The sequence below is a fragment of the Typopeltis vanoorti genome, chromosome 25 (genome assembly GCF_054136105.1).
Source record: "Typopeltis vanoorti isolate ZY-2024b chromosome 25, IOZ_Tvanoo_1.0, whole genome shotgun sequence".
NCBI classification, from domain to species: Eukaryota; Metazoa; Arthropoda; class Arachnida; order Uropygi; family Thelyphonidae; genus Typopeltis; species Typopeltis vanoorti.
In genome coordinates, this window is record NC_143573.1 from 20425839 (window position 1) to 20439300 (window position 13462).

Here is a 13462-nt window from a genome sequence, read left to right on the forward strand (position 1 = left end):
TTTAGTTCCCTTTCTATCATCTGTTCCATTCTTCTATATATTATGTTGATTAGGACTTTTGCAACGTGGCTAATCAAGCTGATAGTTCTGTGCTTGTTGCAATTCATAGTTACTGAAGGCATTGGGAAAGGAAGGAATAAAACTTCTGTTCATCATCTTTAATAGAAGTTGGAGGAGAATATAATACCTAAAGACTTCGTAAGATCTATTTTTATTCCTATTCCCAAGACTACATTTTCTTACTGATCACATTCCAGATTATCTTCATCTCTATAAAGTTCTGTAACACATTTCTTCCATCTTGTCATTTTTTCATTTTTTTCTAACAAAAAAATGAAAAAATTTATCCAACAAAATCTTTCCTCTTTCATCCTTCAAAGCACTGCTTTTTATCCTTCTCTTCTTCCCTGAAATCAAGTTCAAGCCTTCATAGACCTTTCTCATATCCTTTGCTGTATCATTTTCCTCTATTTCCTTGCAGACTTGATTGAGCCAGTCATCCTTTGCCTTTTTAGCCAGAATTTTTACTTGTTTATTGATCTCTTTATACCTGACTTGGGCTTAATCTTTGTTCTTATTCTTCCATTTTCTTCTTTCGTCCATTTTTTCTATCACCTCCTCAGTAATCCAGGGCTTCCTTCCTTCTTCTCCTCTCCTCTCCTCTCTGCCTCACCCAGAAGACCTTTATCACATTCCTTGATTTTCTCTCTTAGATCAGTCTAGATTACTTCTAGGGGTCTATCAGTATCAATACTGCTGATCTTATTTTCTAGTTCAGCTTGAGATTTCTCTCTCATATCTTTTCTTTTGAGTCCATCAATTCTTATTTTTCTAGTTGCATTTTCTTTATTTATTCGTTTCAGTCTGATTTTTATTTTAATTGTGAGCAGATTATGGTCACTATTGCAGTCTGCTCCAGGATACGTTTTTGCATTTTTTATTACATTTCTATATCTTGAGTTAATTAATATATAATCAATCTGATTTCTGATTTCTTCACCTCTCTGTCCAGGTGCTCTCCAAGTATACAGTCTTCTCTCATGTTGTTGAAACCAGGTGTTAGTCATTATCAATTTGTGTTTTCTGCAAAACTCCACCAGTGTGTCTCCCCTTTCATTTCTTTCTCCAAGGGCCTGCCAGACCATTCTCTCTCCCTATTTTTGCATTCATATCTCCCATTACTATCAGTATATCTCTGTTATTTTTCAAATGTAAATATTCCTCTATTTGTTGATAGATCGCTTCAACATCTGTATGATCTGTTGTTGACAAATATGAGGCAAATTGAATTATGAGGATGTTTCTAGGTTTGGCCTTTATTTTCAAAGCAATCACTCTTTCAGATCTCTGCCAATATTCCTCCACCATATTGGCTACCCTTTGATCCAACATTATTCCAACACCCCTTTGATGTTCTTCTCCTCCTAAGTAAATAAATCTAAATCCATCATCTGTTCTTATATCTCCTTTCCATTTCCATCTAACCTCTGAGAGTTCAAGAACTGATATCTTCATTTTTTAAATTTCTCTGATCACATTGGCCATCTTCCTTGCTTGATACATTGAATTAACATTCCAGGTGCCCATATTTGTATTTTCTTTGCGGTTCATTTTCTTATATTGTGTCCTTACATTAGCTCCAGAACTTCCTGGAGGCTTTGATCCTGCAGCATCATTTGAGGTCTTATCCTCCTGGGACTCCAACATAGATCTACAAACCCCCTCCCTGGTAGCATACTGCACAAGATTAGACCCAGGGGTCCCATCTGTTCTTGTGCATAATTCATTCTTCCGTATTGACTTGTTCATCATTACTTGGAGAAAGAGAAAAAGTATGCATGGAGGTTCTCCGTTGCCTTCCATGCAGCTTGGTGGGTTGGACATTTCCTTCCAACGAGATGTAATGGTTATACCTCCATTACTCGGTATCTTCAGCTCGGGTACCCCGGGATCACTAGTTCCCATGCACTCCTAGGTACGCCCCTGGGGGATAGCCCTGATTAAGTCAATAAATTCATAATCAGGTAGGAGTCTAGTACCTTCTCGCGCCCATTGATGCTGGCAAAGGCACTAGATTAGATCCAGAAAGTGATGCACCATTGACCGAGATATATAGCTGTGTAGCCCATTTCTTATGCTCTGCCGATGCAGTCTCTATCAGTTGATCTTGATACTTGGTCCACCATGTAGTATGCCGAAAGTCTTCTGGATAACAGGACAATAAAATGCATCTCTGCAAATTTGAGACGTGGATATTTCTGATTTTTTAATTCTATTATAATGGAGGCATGGGATAAGAGCAGTGAGAAGGGATACGAAGTCTGCTGTCCTTCACCATGGCATGAAAATAGGCAAAAGGAGCATCTAAAGGAAGCCTAAGCTATGAACAAATGGCAGAGCTAATAGCCCTATCCATATGGGACAGTACTGAGACATAGGTACACCTAACTATCAACTTAATGATAGTACCTAGGAAGCAAATAATTTGAAAGGAGGAAAAGTCTTTGCTGGGGTTTGAGAGGAGTTTTTCTTAAAGATGACAAAGTTTTCTAAAGAGAAAGCAATAGAAGACCATTCTTTTGGTGTAAAGAAGTATCTCTATTTCTCCCATACAGTAAGGCAATGCACTGGCCTATCATGCAGGAAAAATTCAAGATTTTCAACCGTTAGCTTCTTGTCATGCCCTGAAGGGACAAGTGGTAATGAGCAGGACTTCTCCACATTTATGGTAAGACCTCTAAACATGAAAGAAGTCTACTGCCTGGTCAAGGAGCTCCTGCAGGCCTACCTTAGTGGAGGCCTTGAGAATAAGGTTGTCAGCAAAGACCATAGCATTAAAAGAAGCATCAAGTAAACAATATGGTTAGGTAGAGAACAAAGAAGCTTATCAATGATGCAGTTGAAGAAAAGATAGAGGGTCTCCTTGGCAAATACCCCAGAGTGTGGGAATAGAAATTGCACAAGCCCCTATATTAATAGTTAGAGAATTATTAGAGTATAACTCTAAAACGTATAGAAGAAAAGAATCAGACAGCCTGCAATATATAATGCTCTTAAAATATCAGGAAGAGAAACACTATCAAAGGCTTTCTGAAGGTCCAGAGAAGCCATAAACAAAAACTTAAAACATTGGTGGGAATCGGAAAGTATGGTGGAGAGAATATAGATGTTCTCAGTACAGCTATCTGATGGGACAAAGGCTCTCTGCTGAATGTCATGTTGAATATACTTTTGCAGTCCCTTGACTTACACTTTATGTGTCGAAGAAAAACAGGAGAAATACATTTTGGAGATAATCTTGAAGTTTGCTAGTGATATCATGCCCATTAAGATGAGCACGAATAATGGCTTTAAGAGTTGTATGATTATATTCTGCTAAAGGGTGATGGTCTAAAGTTGATGCTAACTTGGAAATCAGAGCCTCTGTTGCTAAACCTGGTTGTTGAAGGTCCACTTGATGTTGAGTATGAACAGAAGGCAGGGTGGGAGGTAAGGAGATATTATCCATCCTACCATTCCTAGAAAGTTCTGTAAACTCATTAGCAAGCTGTTTGTAACTTGCTAGTCTTTGATGACTTTTAATAGCATGAAAAGTACGAGGAGGCATCACATCAGCCAAAGCGTCATTTAAGTTCCTAACACCTGCTGCCACCAATGAGCAGCAAGAATATGCTCTTCTTCGGAACTCCACTGTGCTTTAATGCACTCTGTACATTCAGGGCAGATAAAATGATGAATGTCCAAAATTACTGACCTTCCAGGACAATGATGACTTGCACCAGTAAAAAATAGTTGATTACAATTTTTGCAGGCATGTCTACAGTGTTTAGAAATGTTGAAGAGACGAGAGACAGTCATGTCATCGAACAAGTTCCAAATGCCATAATCAATCTTCAGGTTTCCTGGATCTAATCAACTAGAGTCGGACCTGCTATTTTCTTGATTATTACAAGTGAAGAAACTAACTCATTCTAGTGCTAGCCTGAGTTGGGAGGAATAGCATAATGAACTAGTTAGTCACCCGAAAGTGTCCAGGGTACGTCACGAGGAGGCTGCTCATTTCTACACTTGTCTGGTGCCTCGGACCAAAAGGTGTGTAAACAGAGCTCTATCATGTTTGCCATCTTACAGTGAAGGTTTAAGCTATCATGTCTTGTATATCTAAGGTAGAACCTGTAGATCTGTAGAAACTGTAAAAACTTTCTTCATCATGGCCAAGGCCATGATGAAGAAAGGGTTGCAGATTTCGTGATTAACTGACTATGTATGGATGAAGTTGAAGTATTAATCTTCAGTATACAAAGAGCCACATTTAAGACTTGCAGTTTCTTGTGAAAAATGGATCATTTATGTATATACAGTGCATGAAAAATACACCTTACATCTACTAGCCAGAAAAAAGTTTAGTTGTCCAAGGTATTGCTCTGCTTGATATAAGTATTGTTATAGGTGATGTTAAAAAAAGAAGAAAACAAATGTTATGTTGACAAAACAAAATACTCTTTAATTCTCACTATACATTTCATGTAATTATACAGAAATAGGCTTTCTTTTAAAGTGGGTTTAGAATGTACGTCATAATACAGTTAATCGCAATTCAGTTTGTGTTCTCTTTCATTTATTATTCATAATGAAGGGTGAATTTATATAAATTATACATGAATAATAACGCTGGCCAACAAAAAAAAAATTTTTTTTCTGCTGATTATGATCTGACAGTTGCTTTTTACTAATTTGGGTGTGCTAATTTCAAATATCAAACCCATTTTTCTCTATCACGTCAGGTTTTTCCTCTATGGCATTTTCTTTTTGCTAATTTGTAAGTTTTTGATAGTTTTAAGGAGGCAGTACTACTAAGAGGATCAAAAATATCGATTTTTTAATATTATTTTCTGAAAGTATGTACTGTTAAAAATCTGTTCTTAACTTTTTATCAAGAAATTCGAAAAATTCCCAAAGATATAGCCTATTATTCAAAGCGGTGCGCAGATCAGAATCGGAGCGTTCACCGCTCTCGCTTGTTAGTAAACAAATAAATGTGTAAGAACCTGCAACGGCACGTACTGGCACTTTGAATGCGAGAGAGGCCGATAACCGACCTAATACATTTAGGTGATGAAAAGTAGGCGATGACAACTGCTTAAAACAAATGAATGCTATATACGTCATAGCGGACAAAGAACGATCGAAATCAGTCAATTGTTAATCGATCGTGAAAGTATGATGAGCACTTATAACGTTTCAATAAAGTCTGTTTTTTTTGTCTTGTTAATTGCATGTTAGTCGGCAGTGAAGAAAATACATCATGTTTACTACTCGAAATTGTGTCAATAGTGTAGATTCCTTCTACACTATTCAAGATGTTCTTGGCAGCTGTACTGTTCATAGTCAAAGGACAAATATCACTGATTTCGTTAAGAAAGTGTACTTTGCATACTTTGACGTAAAACTTGCAGATCAGGACAATTCATGGGCTCCAAATAAAGTGTGTAAGTCGTGTAGAAAATTTTTTCACGCCAATAATTTGGCGTGAACCAAAAAATCATGTAGATGATTGCTATTTTTGTTTAGTTCAGACTTCTGGTTATAATAAGAAGAATAAGAAAAAAATTGTGTATCCAAATCTCGACTCAGCAATTCGGCCAGTTGCTCATTCCAATGAAATAGCCATGCCAATTTATAAAGGACTTCCTTTACTTGAGAACAAGCATGATCAGGATATGCCAGATGTTCTTGAGGAGCAATACCTGGATGTTGATTTAGACAATGAAAATTTAATTTCTAGTTCTGGATCGCAACGTTTTACTTAAGTGGAATTGAATGACTTAGTAAGAGATTTGGGCCTATCAAAGGAATCATCGGAATTGTTAGCTTCAAGATTAAATGAAAAAAACTTACTGGAGCAAGATATGAAGATAACTTTTTATCGTAGCAGGGAAAGTAATCTTGTACAATATTTTAAACACAAGTGTGGGTTTGTTTACTGTAACAATGTGTCAGGCTTACTAACTGAAATGAGTATTGTACAATATCATCCAAATGTGTGGCGTTTATTTATCGACAGTTCAAACAGAAGTCTCAAGTGTGTCTTACTACACAATGGGAATGTATATGGCTCAATTCCTATTGGCTATTCAGTCCACTTAAAGGAAACATATGAAGACATTAAAAAGGTTCTGAAGTTATTAAAATATACAGGCCATAACTGGATCATCTGTGTGGATCTTAAAATGGTGAACTTTTTACTTGGCTTTCAAAGAGGATATACAAAGTTTCCGTGTTTTCTATGCTTCTGGGATAGTCGAGCTAGAAACCAACACTGGAGTCAGAAACATTGGCCTCTTAGAATATCCTTAAATGTTGGAGAACAGAATGTTATAAATCAACCTTTAATCGACAGAGAAAAAATCATTTTTCCACCTCTACACATCAAACTAGGTCTTATGAAGCAGTATGTTAAAGCTTTAGATTTACAAGGTGACTGTTTCCAATACATATGTGAAAAATTTCCATGACTTAGTTATGAAAAAATTAAAGCCGGTGTATTTGATGGACTGCAAATTAGAACTTTAATGAGAGACCCAAATTTCATCAACTCTATGAACAAAATTGAGAAAGAGGCCTGGACTTCATTTACGACAGTTGCGAATAATTTTCTTGGAAACAAAAAAGCGTGCAATTACAAAGATCTAGTGGAAACAATGCTTGAAAATTTCCAGCACCTAGGTTGCAACATGAGCATAAAGCTTCATTTCCTATACAGTCATCTTGATAGATTTCCCGAGAATTTAGGTGCTGTAAGTGATGAACGAGGCGAAAGATTTCATCAAGACTTAAAAACTATGGAAGATTGGTACCAAGGAAGATGGGATTCTCACATGATAGCTGACTACTGTTGGAGTATTCAAAGGGATTGCCAAAACAGAACACACAGCAGAAATTGCTACAAACAAAAATTTATTCCCTGAAACTCATGTGTAAGTAAAATTGTTATTTTTTTATAAATATTCTTGTAATTTTTAATGAATATTGTTAAGTAGTTATGTATCTAATTATTGGCCTCTCTCGCATTCAAAGCGCCAGTACGTGTCGTTGCAGGTTCTTACGCATTTATTCATTTACTAACAAGCGAGAGCGGTGAGCACTCCGATTCTGATCTGCACACCGCTTTGAATAATAGGCTATATCTTCAGGAATTTTTCGAATTTCTTGATAAAAAGTTAGGAACAGATTTTTAACAGTACATACTTTCAGAAAATAATATTAAAAAATCGATTTTTTTGATCCTCTAAATAGTACTGCCTCCTTAAAACTATCAAAAACTTACAAATTAGCAAAAAGAAAATGCCATAGAGGAAAAACCTGACATGATAGAGAAAACTGGGTTTGATATTTGAAATCAGCGCATCCAAATTAGTAAAAAACAAGTCTCATATAAAAGTCAGCAAAAATTGTGTTGGACTGTGTAATTTAACAGGAGAGACAAATAATGAAATTCATGAAAAGAAGAAAGTAGGTAACACTTGATGCAGAGCCAGACTCAGTTTTCACTTAGTCACATGATCCAGTCTGACTTGTCTTTGCAAGTTAATTTTTTTTAAAATAACAGTATTAAAAAGAATCTGCATTATGTAAAATTTTCAGACATTTAATTACACTAATCTAATTCATGTTGTGAACTAGGAAACTAAGCTTAGGGCGATAATATATTAGAATTGTGTATACCTGCTATAGGGGTAAATGTGTTCGAAGAATATATAGATGTATTGCAGTATTGATTTATTTATTTATTCGTATGGAGTTTCCTCCCTATTTCTCCCATGTCCCTACTGGGGAAAGTTGAGCCCCCTCATGGGGGGTAAGTATTTATGACTGTAGATCCATGTGTGTTCACAGGGCCGGTTTGCCTGCTTGTGGAATGAAAAACCCCAGATAAACTGGTGAAAAAACCCTGCTGTCCATGCCCAAGACCAGCTAACTTGGCTATGGCTGAGGAAGATCCTTAAGCTCCTCGTGTCGTCGACGGGAATCAAACCTATGACACTCCTTCCCCAGGCATATGGTTGCGAAGTGCATAGCCACTAGGCAAACCGTGTGGACATTGCAGTATTATTTAATTAGACTGTGCCAATTTTAATTTTGATCTTTATAATTATCAGATTATTCTTGATGAAATTATATTGTAAGAAAAGGTACAATTATTATTTTTTTTTAAAAAGAATAGATTGTCTATTACATATGTCATATATGCTGACCTGGTTGACCAAGTGGTTAGTGTATCTGCTCTCCAGCCAAAAGGTATGGGTTTGAATCCTTCCGCGGGCATGGATGTTTGTGATTGTCTGTGAAAATATTGGTGGTGGTGGGTAGTAGATGGTGTTGATGTAGATGATGATGATGATGGTAGTTGCAGTTCGTTGTAGCTGATGGATTGAGTAGTGGATATGGAGAGTTGTGGAGTAGGTGCCCTCCCTAGATGAGTCTTTAGACACCCTGGAGGTGTTACATAATCAGTGGTGCACCCAGAGGGGGGGCAGGGGGCCCTTCCCCCAAAGAAAAAGGAAAAAATACTAGAAAATTTTTCAAAAATCTTTTCCTAATTAAAATTAATTTTTTTAAAATTAATGTTGTGCCTTGTCTTCTATTTCTATACTACTTATGAATTAGCAATCATTGCAGATGCTCAGCCATAGGTCATATGCGATGCATAGTGTGTATTCTCAAATCATCAGCAAAGGTTGGTCGATTGGTAAAGCCTCTGCTACTAATGGCTCACACAAAATGTTAAGCAAGTTTGAGTGCGATTAGTTGGAAGAGAATCAATCGTTCAATGCTGTTGGCACACTCTCCTCGATGAGTCTTTGGACTCCCTTGAGGAGTCAAATAATAATAATAATAATAATCATGTCATGCATACTGTATATACAGGGTGTTCGGGATAAATTTGACAGTTTCGTAAGGAAAAAGAAAATCTTCTTTGTATCTATTAAATTTAATGAATTGACAAAAAACATTACAGGCAGAGTTAATTACAATACTATCAACAAGATTTACTCAAAATAACCACCATTAGCATCGATCACAGCTTCAATCCTGCTTCGGAACCTCGAACAAGCTGATGCTACAGTCTCCCTGGGAAGGGCCGCAAAAACTGTTTTAATTTTATCCATTAACTGGGCTTTTGTATTACTGGAAGTGCGATTGGTGTCTTTTTCAACTGCGCCCCATACAAAATAATCCATGGGGTTAAGGTCTGGGGAGTTTGGAGGCCAAACATTTGGACTGGTGAAGTCGTAGAAATTTTCAGACAACCATTTTTGACTTTTCCCAGAGGTGTGGCAAGGGGCCGAATCCTGCTGCCATACATACGGCCTACCATTGGCTACCCTTGTTATCCAGGGCTTGACTACAGTGTTTAGCAACTCCACGTAGCCATCTGAAGTCAACCTGAGGCCTTCTTGGAAAAAATGCGGAGGCATCACATTGCCTTCAGAGGATACACATCCGAAAACCATCACAGTTTAGGGAAATTTAGTCTGCATTACACGAGGAATGTCCTTTGTACTGTATGCAAGCCATCTGTTATTCTGCGTGTTGTGTTTTTGATCCTGGCAAAAGTTTTTCTCATCGGAAAAGAACCAGATTGTTTGTGGTTCCGCAGGATGTTTCACTCTGCTTAGAAGTTTCTTCGCGTTTATCAAACGTTTTTCACGGGCCTTTTCTGTAAGCAGCTGACCTTTGCGGCGCTTGTATGAGTAGTAGCGGAGGTCTTCATTGAGTGCAAGCTTCATAGTAGAGGCTGCAACATTCATTTCACGTGACAAAGCCCGAATTCCAATGCCAGGGTTCTTCAACACCTGTTCCTGCAGATTTGCGAGGAATTCTGCTGTACGAACGCAATCAGATCGTCTGCTAGGGATCTTTCTTCTTGCTACATCCTCGTAGTCACCATTGCAAGTCTCTAGTTCATGCCTGATTGTTTTTACTGTATTCAGGGAGCATTGGGCAGCAGTCGAAATATCCTTATTTTGATGGCCGGCACGAATCATCATGATACAAGTTATTCTCTTCCATGATGGGCAAAAGAAAATGGATGTCAGTTCAATGTGGAAAAGTGTAAAGTCTTGCATTTTGGGATTAAAAGATTACCAGCTGTGTACTACATAGATGGAAAGGTACTCCAAGAGATTGATGAGGCTAGGGACTTAGGGGTATTGGTAGATAAGGAGATGAAGTTCAGAGGACACATTGCTAAGGTGTCCAAGATTGCACATAGGATTACTTGGTTGTTGAGGAACACACTGACATCCAGAGATAAAGAGGTTATTATTCCCCTTTATAAAGCATTGATACTTCCACATTTGGATTACTGTGCTCAGGTCTGGTCACCTGGATTCCTTGGAGATGAGGAGGCTGTGGAGAGGGTTCAGAGAAGAGTGACCAAGTTGGTGAGTGATATAAAAAATGCTCCCTACATTGATAGATTGAGAGCTTGTGGATTGCAGAGATTGGCTGATAGGCGAAGAAGAGGGGATATGATAGAAACATTCAAATTACTAAAAGGTTTTTATAGGATTGATGCAGGGGAAATGTTTCAGCTGTGTGATAGTGATGGAAGAACAAGAGGTCATCTCTGGAAATTAAAGAAGAGTGTGGTTAACAAAGGTGTCAGAACAAGGTTTTTTGCCTGGAGGGTGGTGAATGAGTGGAATTCATTGCCTGACTTTGTTGTGAGCTTTTCATCTGTAAATGAATTCAAGAAGAGATATGACAGATATTGTTTTGCTAGTTTGGGTCTCCCGCGATGAGTCTACTGACTCCATGGAGATACCCGTAATAATAATAATAATAATAATAATGATTCAGGTGGGTTCCAGCTATCCATCCTTTCTGAAATCTTGTATATGAATGAAGAAGGGTCCAACCTTTTAAATGAAGAGAAGTGTGTGTTAATACATGTAACTTACGGAAAAATATAATTAATTATAAATATGTCAAATTTATCCCGAACACCCTGTATGTGAAATATTAATATTGAACTAAATGAATGCATTGATTTGATTATTATTTATTGGAAATGATAACTGCAATTGAATTTAAATGCATATATGATATGAAAAACCTGCATATTTCTCACACACACTTCAAGTGCATGAGATTTACTGTTTTCCAGTGAAGTGCCATAACTATAACATGTAATGCCTGCACATTTTTCTCTCTTCATGGCTGAAACTAAAACTGGAAGTATATCATGTAGTGGAGCATGCATGGAGTCAAATGAACCCTATAATATTGCTATGCAAGAAATAGGGAGGATTTTTTGAATTTGGCAGCTGATACTTATGAAGTCTTTCATATAGAAAGAATAACTTTTAACAGTTATCAATTGTTATGTTACAACAATGATGAAAGAACAACTGTTGGGGGGGGGGGGGAATTATGGAAGATTGAGTTTTTAATTACCATGTAAAAACAACCAGTCTTTAATATAGAAAGATAAATAAATTAAAAGAAAATGATTGCCTTATTTTATGACTTTTAGAGAAACTGGCAACTAAAATTGCAACTGTTTCAGCAATGTTTTAAAAAAGAACTTTGTAGTATTCGAATTAAGGATTTCAGATCCAGAAGTTTTATTTCCAATTCTCTGGAAATAAAACTGCTTTAATAAATTCTTTGGCACCCACCCATGATCAAATAACCTGACAGTGATGAATGAAATGTGGTAAGGGGAAAAAAAAAGATGTAAATTATGCAGAAAAAATAAGAAAAGAAACAAAAGAATGCATTTTAGAATTAGGCCGAAATTCTATTGCCACTTTTCTTTCTTTGCATGCTTGTGGCAAGCAGGTGAGGGAATTTCTGAAGTGCTGTGTGTGTGTGTGTGTGTGTGTGTGTGTGTGTGTGTGTGTGTGTGTGTGTGTGTGTGTGTGTGTGTGTGTGCGCGCGCGCGCGCGCGCGTGCGTGCGTGTGTGTTTATATATATAGTATATATTTATAATTTATTTATTTACAGAACGTTTCATTTGAGGTAGATTGACAAATGGGAAGACATATTTTTCTGATAATTCTGGTTTGAATTTGTGTAATATTGTAGGAGTAGGAAGGCCATTGTGCCACATCCTCCACTGAATGTCAGCATCAGGTTTGGCAACTCTGTTACAGTAAGATAGCTCCAAGTAGAATGATATTTGTTGTTACGATAAGGAATTATCTGTTTACACATTTTCTTTGACTGTTATGGCAAGGTTCTAAAACCTTGTTCACACTGGTGAGTATAAGTCTCACTCATTCATTACTGGTTTTTATGGAAAACATAGGCACTGGGTCTTTTAGCATGGCAGAATGGAGTCCATCTTCAGTTGTGTTACCAGGCATAGTAATCTAAAACACATACTTGATTATGTTTGGCTGTTTGATCTGATTCCAAAATTTCAAGTTGGTGAGTAATTTTGGAAAGTGCCATGTGTGGCTCTGAGAAAGAATGTCACTGAAGACTCAAGCCTTACTGCCTCCATGCTGGAAAGAAGATCTGCCTCTCAGTGATGGAGTTTCTTACCATTATTTTGCAGAAGATAGGTTCCATGAGAAACTCATGAAGTGAAGCTTTCTTCGTTGTGTGCTGCAGATTCAAGTTCTTCCATCTTCAAAGAGTTACTCTGTAGAAACTTGTTAGATTTATTAGCACTTGAGCTGTTCATTGGCACATCATTCTTAAAATTGTGGAGAGCCAAGAGAGCAATTGAGACCTAGTGTAAGAGGTGAAGATATATTTGGTGATACATTTATGTGCTCTTTTCTCTTGTTAGATGTTAAGGAATGAAACAAAAACAAAACATTATCCTGTGGTCAGTGAATATCAAATTTTGGTCTCCTGGACCATGCCTTGATGTAATATACATCTGTTATATTATCTATAAATTGGTTTGCCCTTCTTGCTCCTTCCCCCTGATGCTATTAGAGTATTCAAGGGCTAAGGGCAAATCTTTCCTATTTTGCTATGCAGTGGGAGTCTGCCTTCTCTCCTAGGTATTTGCTTCACTTAGTAGGCTGAAATCCCAACCTATCTGATCAACATTGGATGAATTAGGACCAAACTCTCTCAGATATGTGGAAAGAGCCTCTGCAACCCTACATTTTTTTTCTCCAGCACGCTGACTTAATGGTCAGTTTTGATGTCTTCTCTCTGTTCACTAATGCCCCACTTAAAAAACAGATGGCAGATTATCCTAGATCTGCCTGGTATTTATCTGACAGATCTAGGGAATATGGCTGGTCAGACAATGAGGGACAACCATTATCAGAATTTCTGAACCCATGGACTACATCTGGTTCCACAATTATAGCCACTCTGGACTTGCTGACCTTACTTTGGACACCCACCACATCTCTTTTTCCTAATCCCAAGGCTTTGCAAACTGCATTCCCTCAATCTGTCCTGATATCCGACATCTCAAAGACC

The 13462-nt window shown here is 37.4% G+C and overlaps 1 protein-coding gene across 3 annotated transcripts in view; it reads left to right on the top strand.

Moving 5' to 3' along the window:
• Nucleotides 1-13462, top strand: part of LOC150092591 (low-density lipoprotein receptor-like) — a 400302-nt gene that overhangs the window by 168473 nt on the left and 218367 nt on the right. The gene's annotated exons all lie outside the window — the stretch shown is intronic.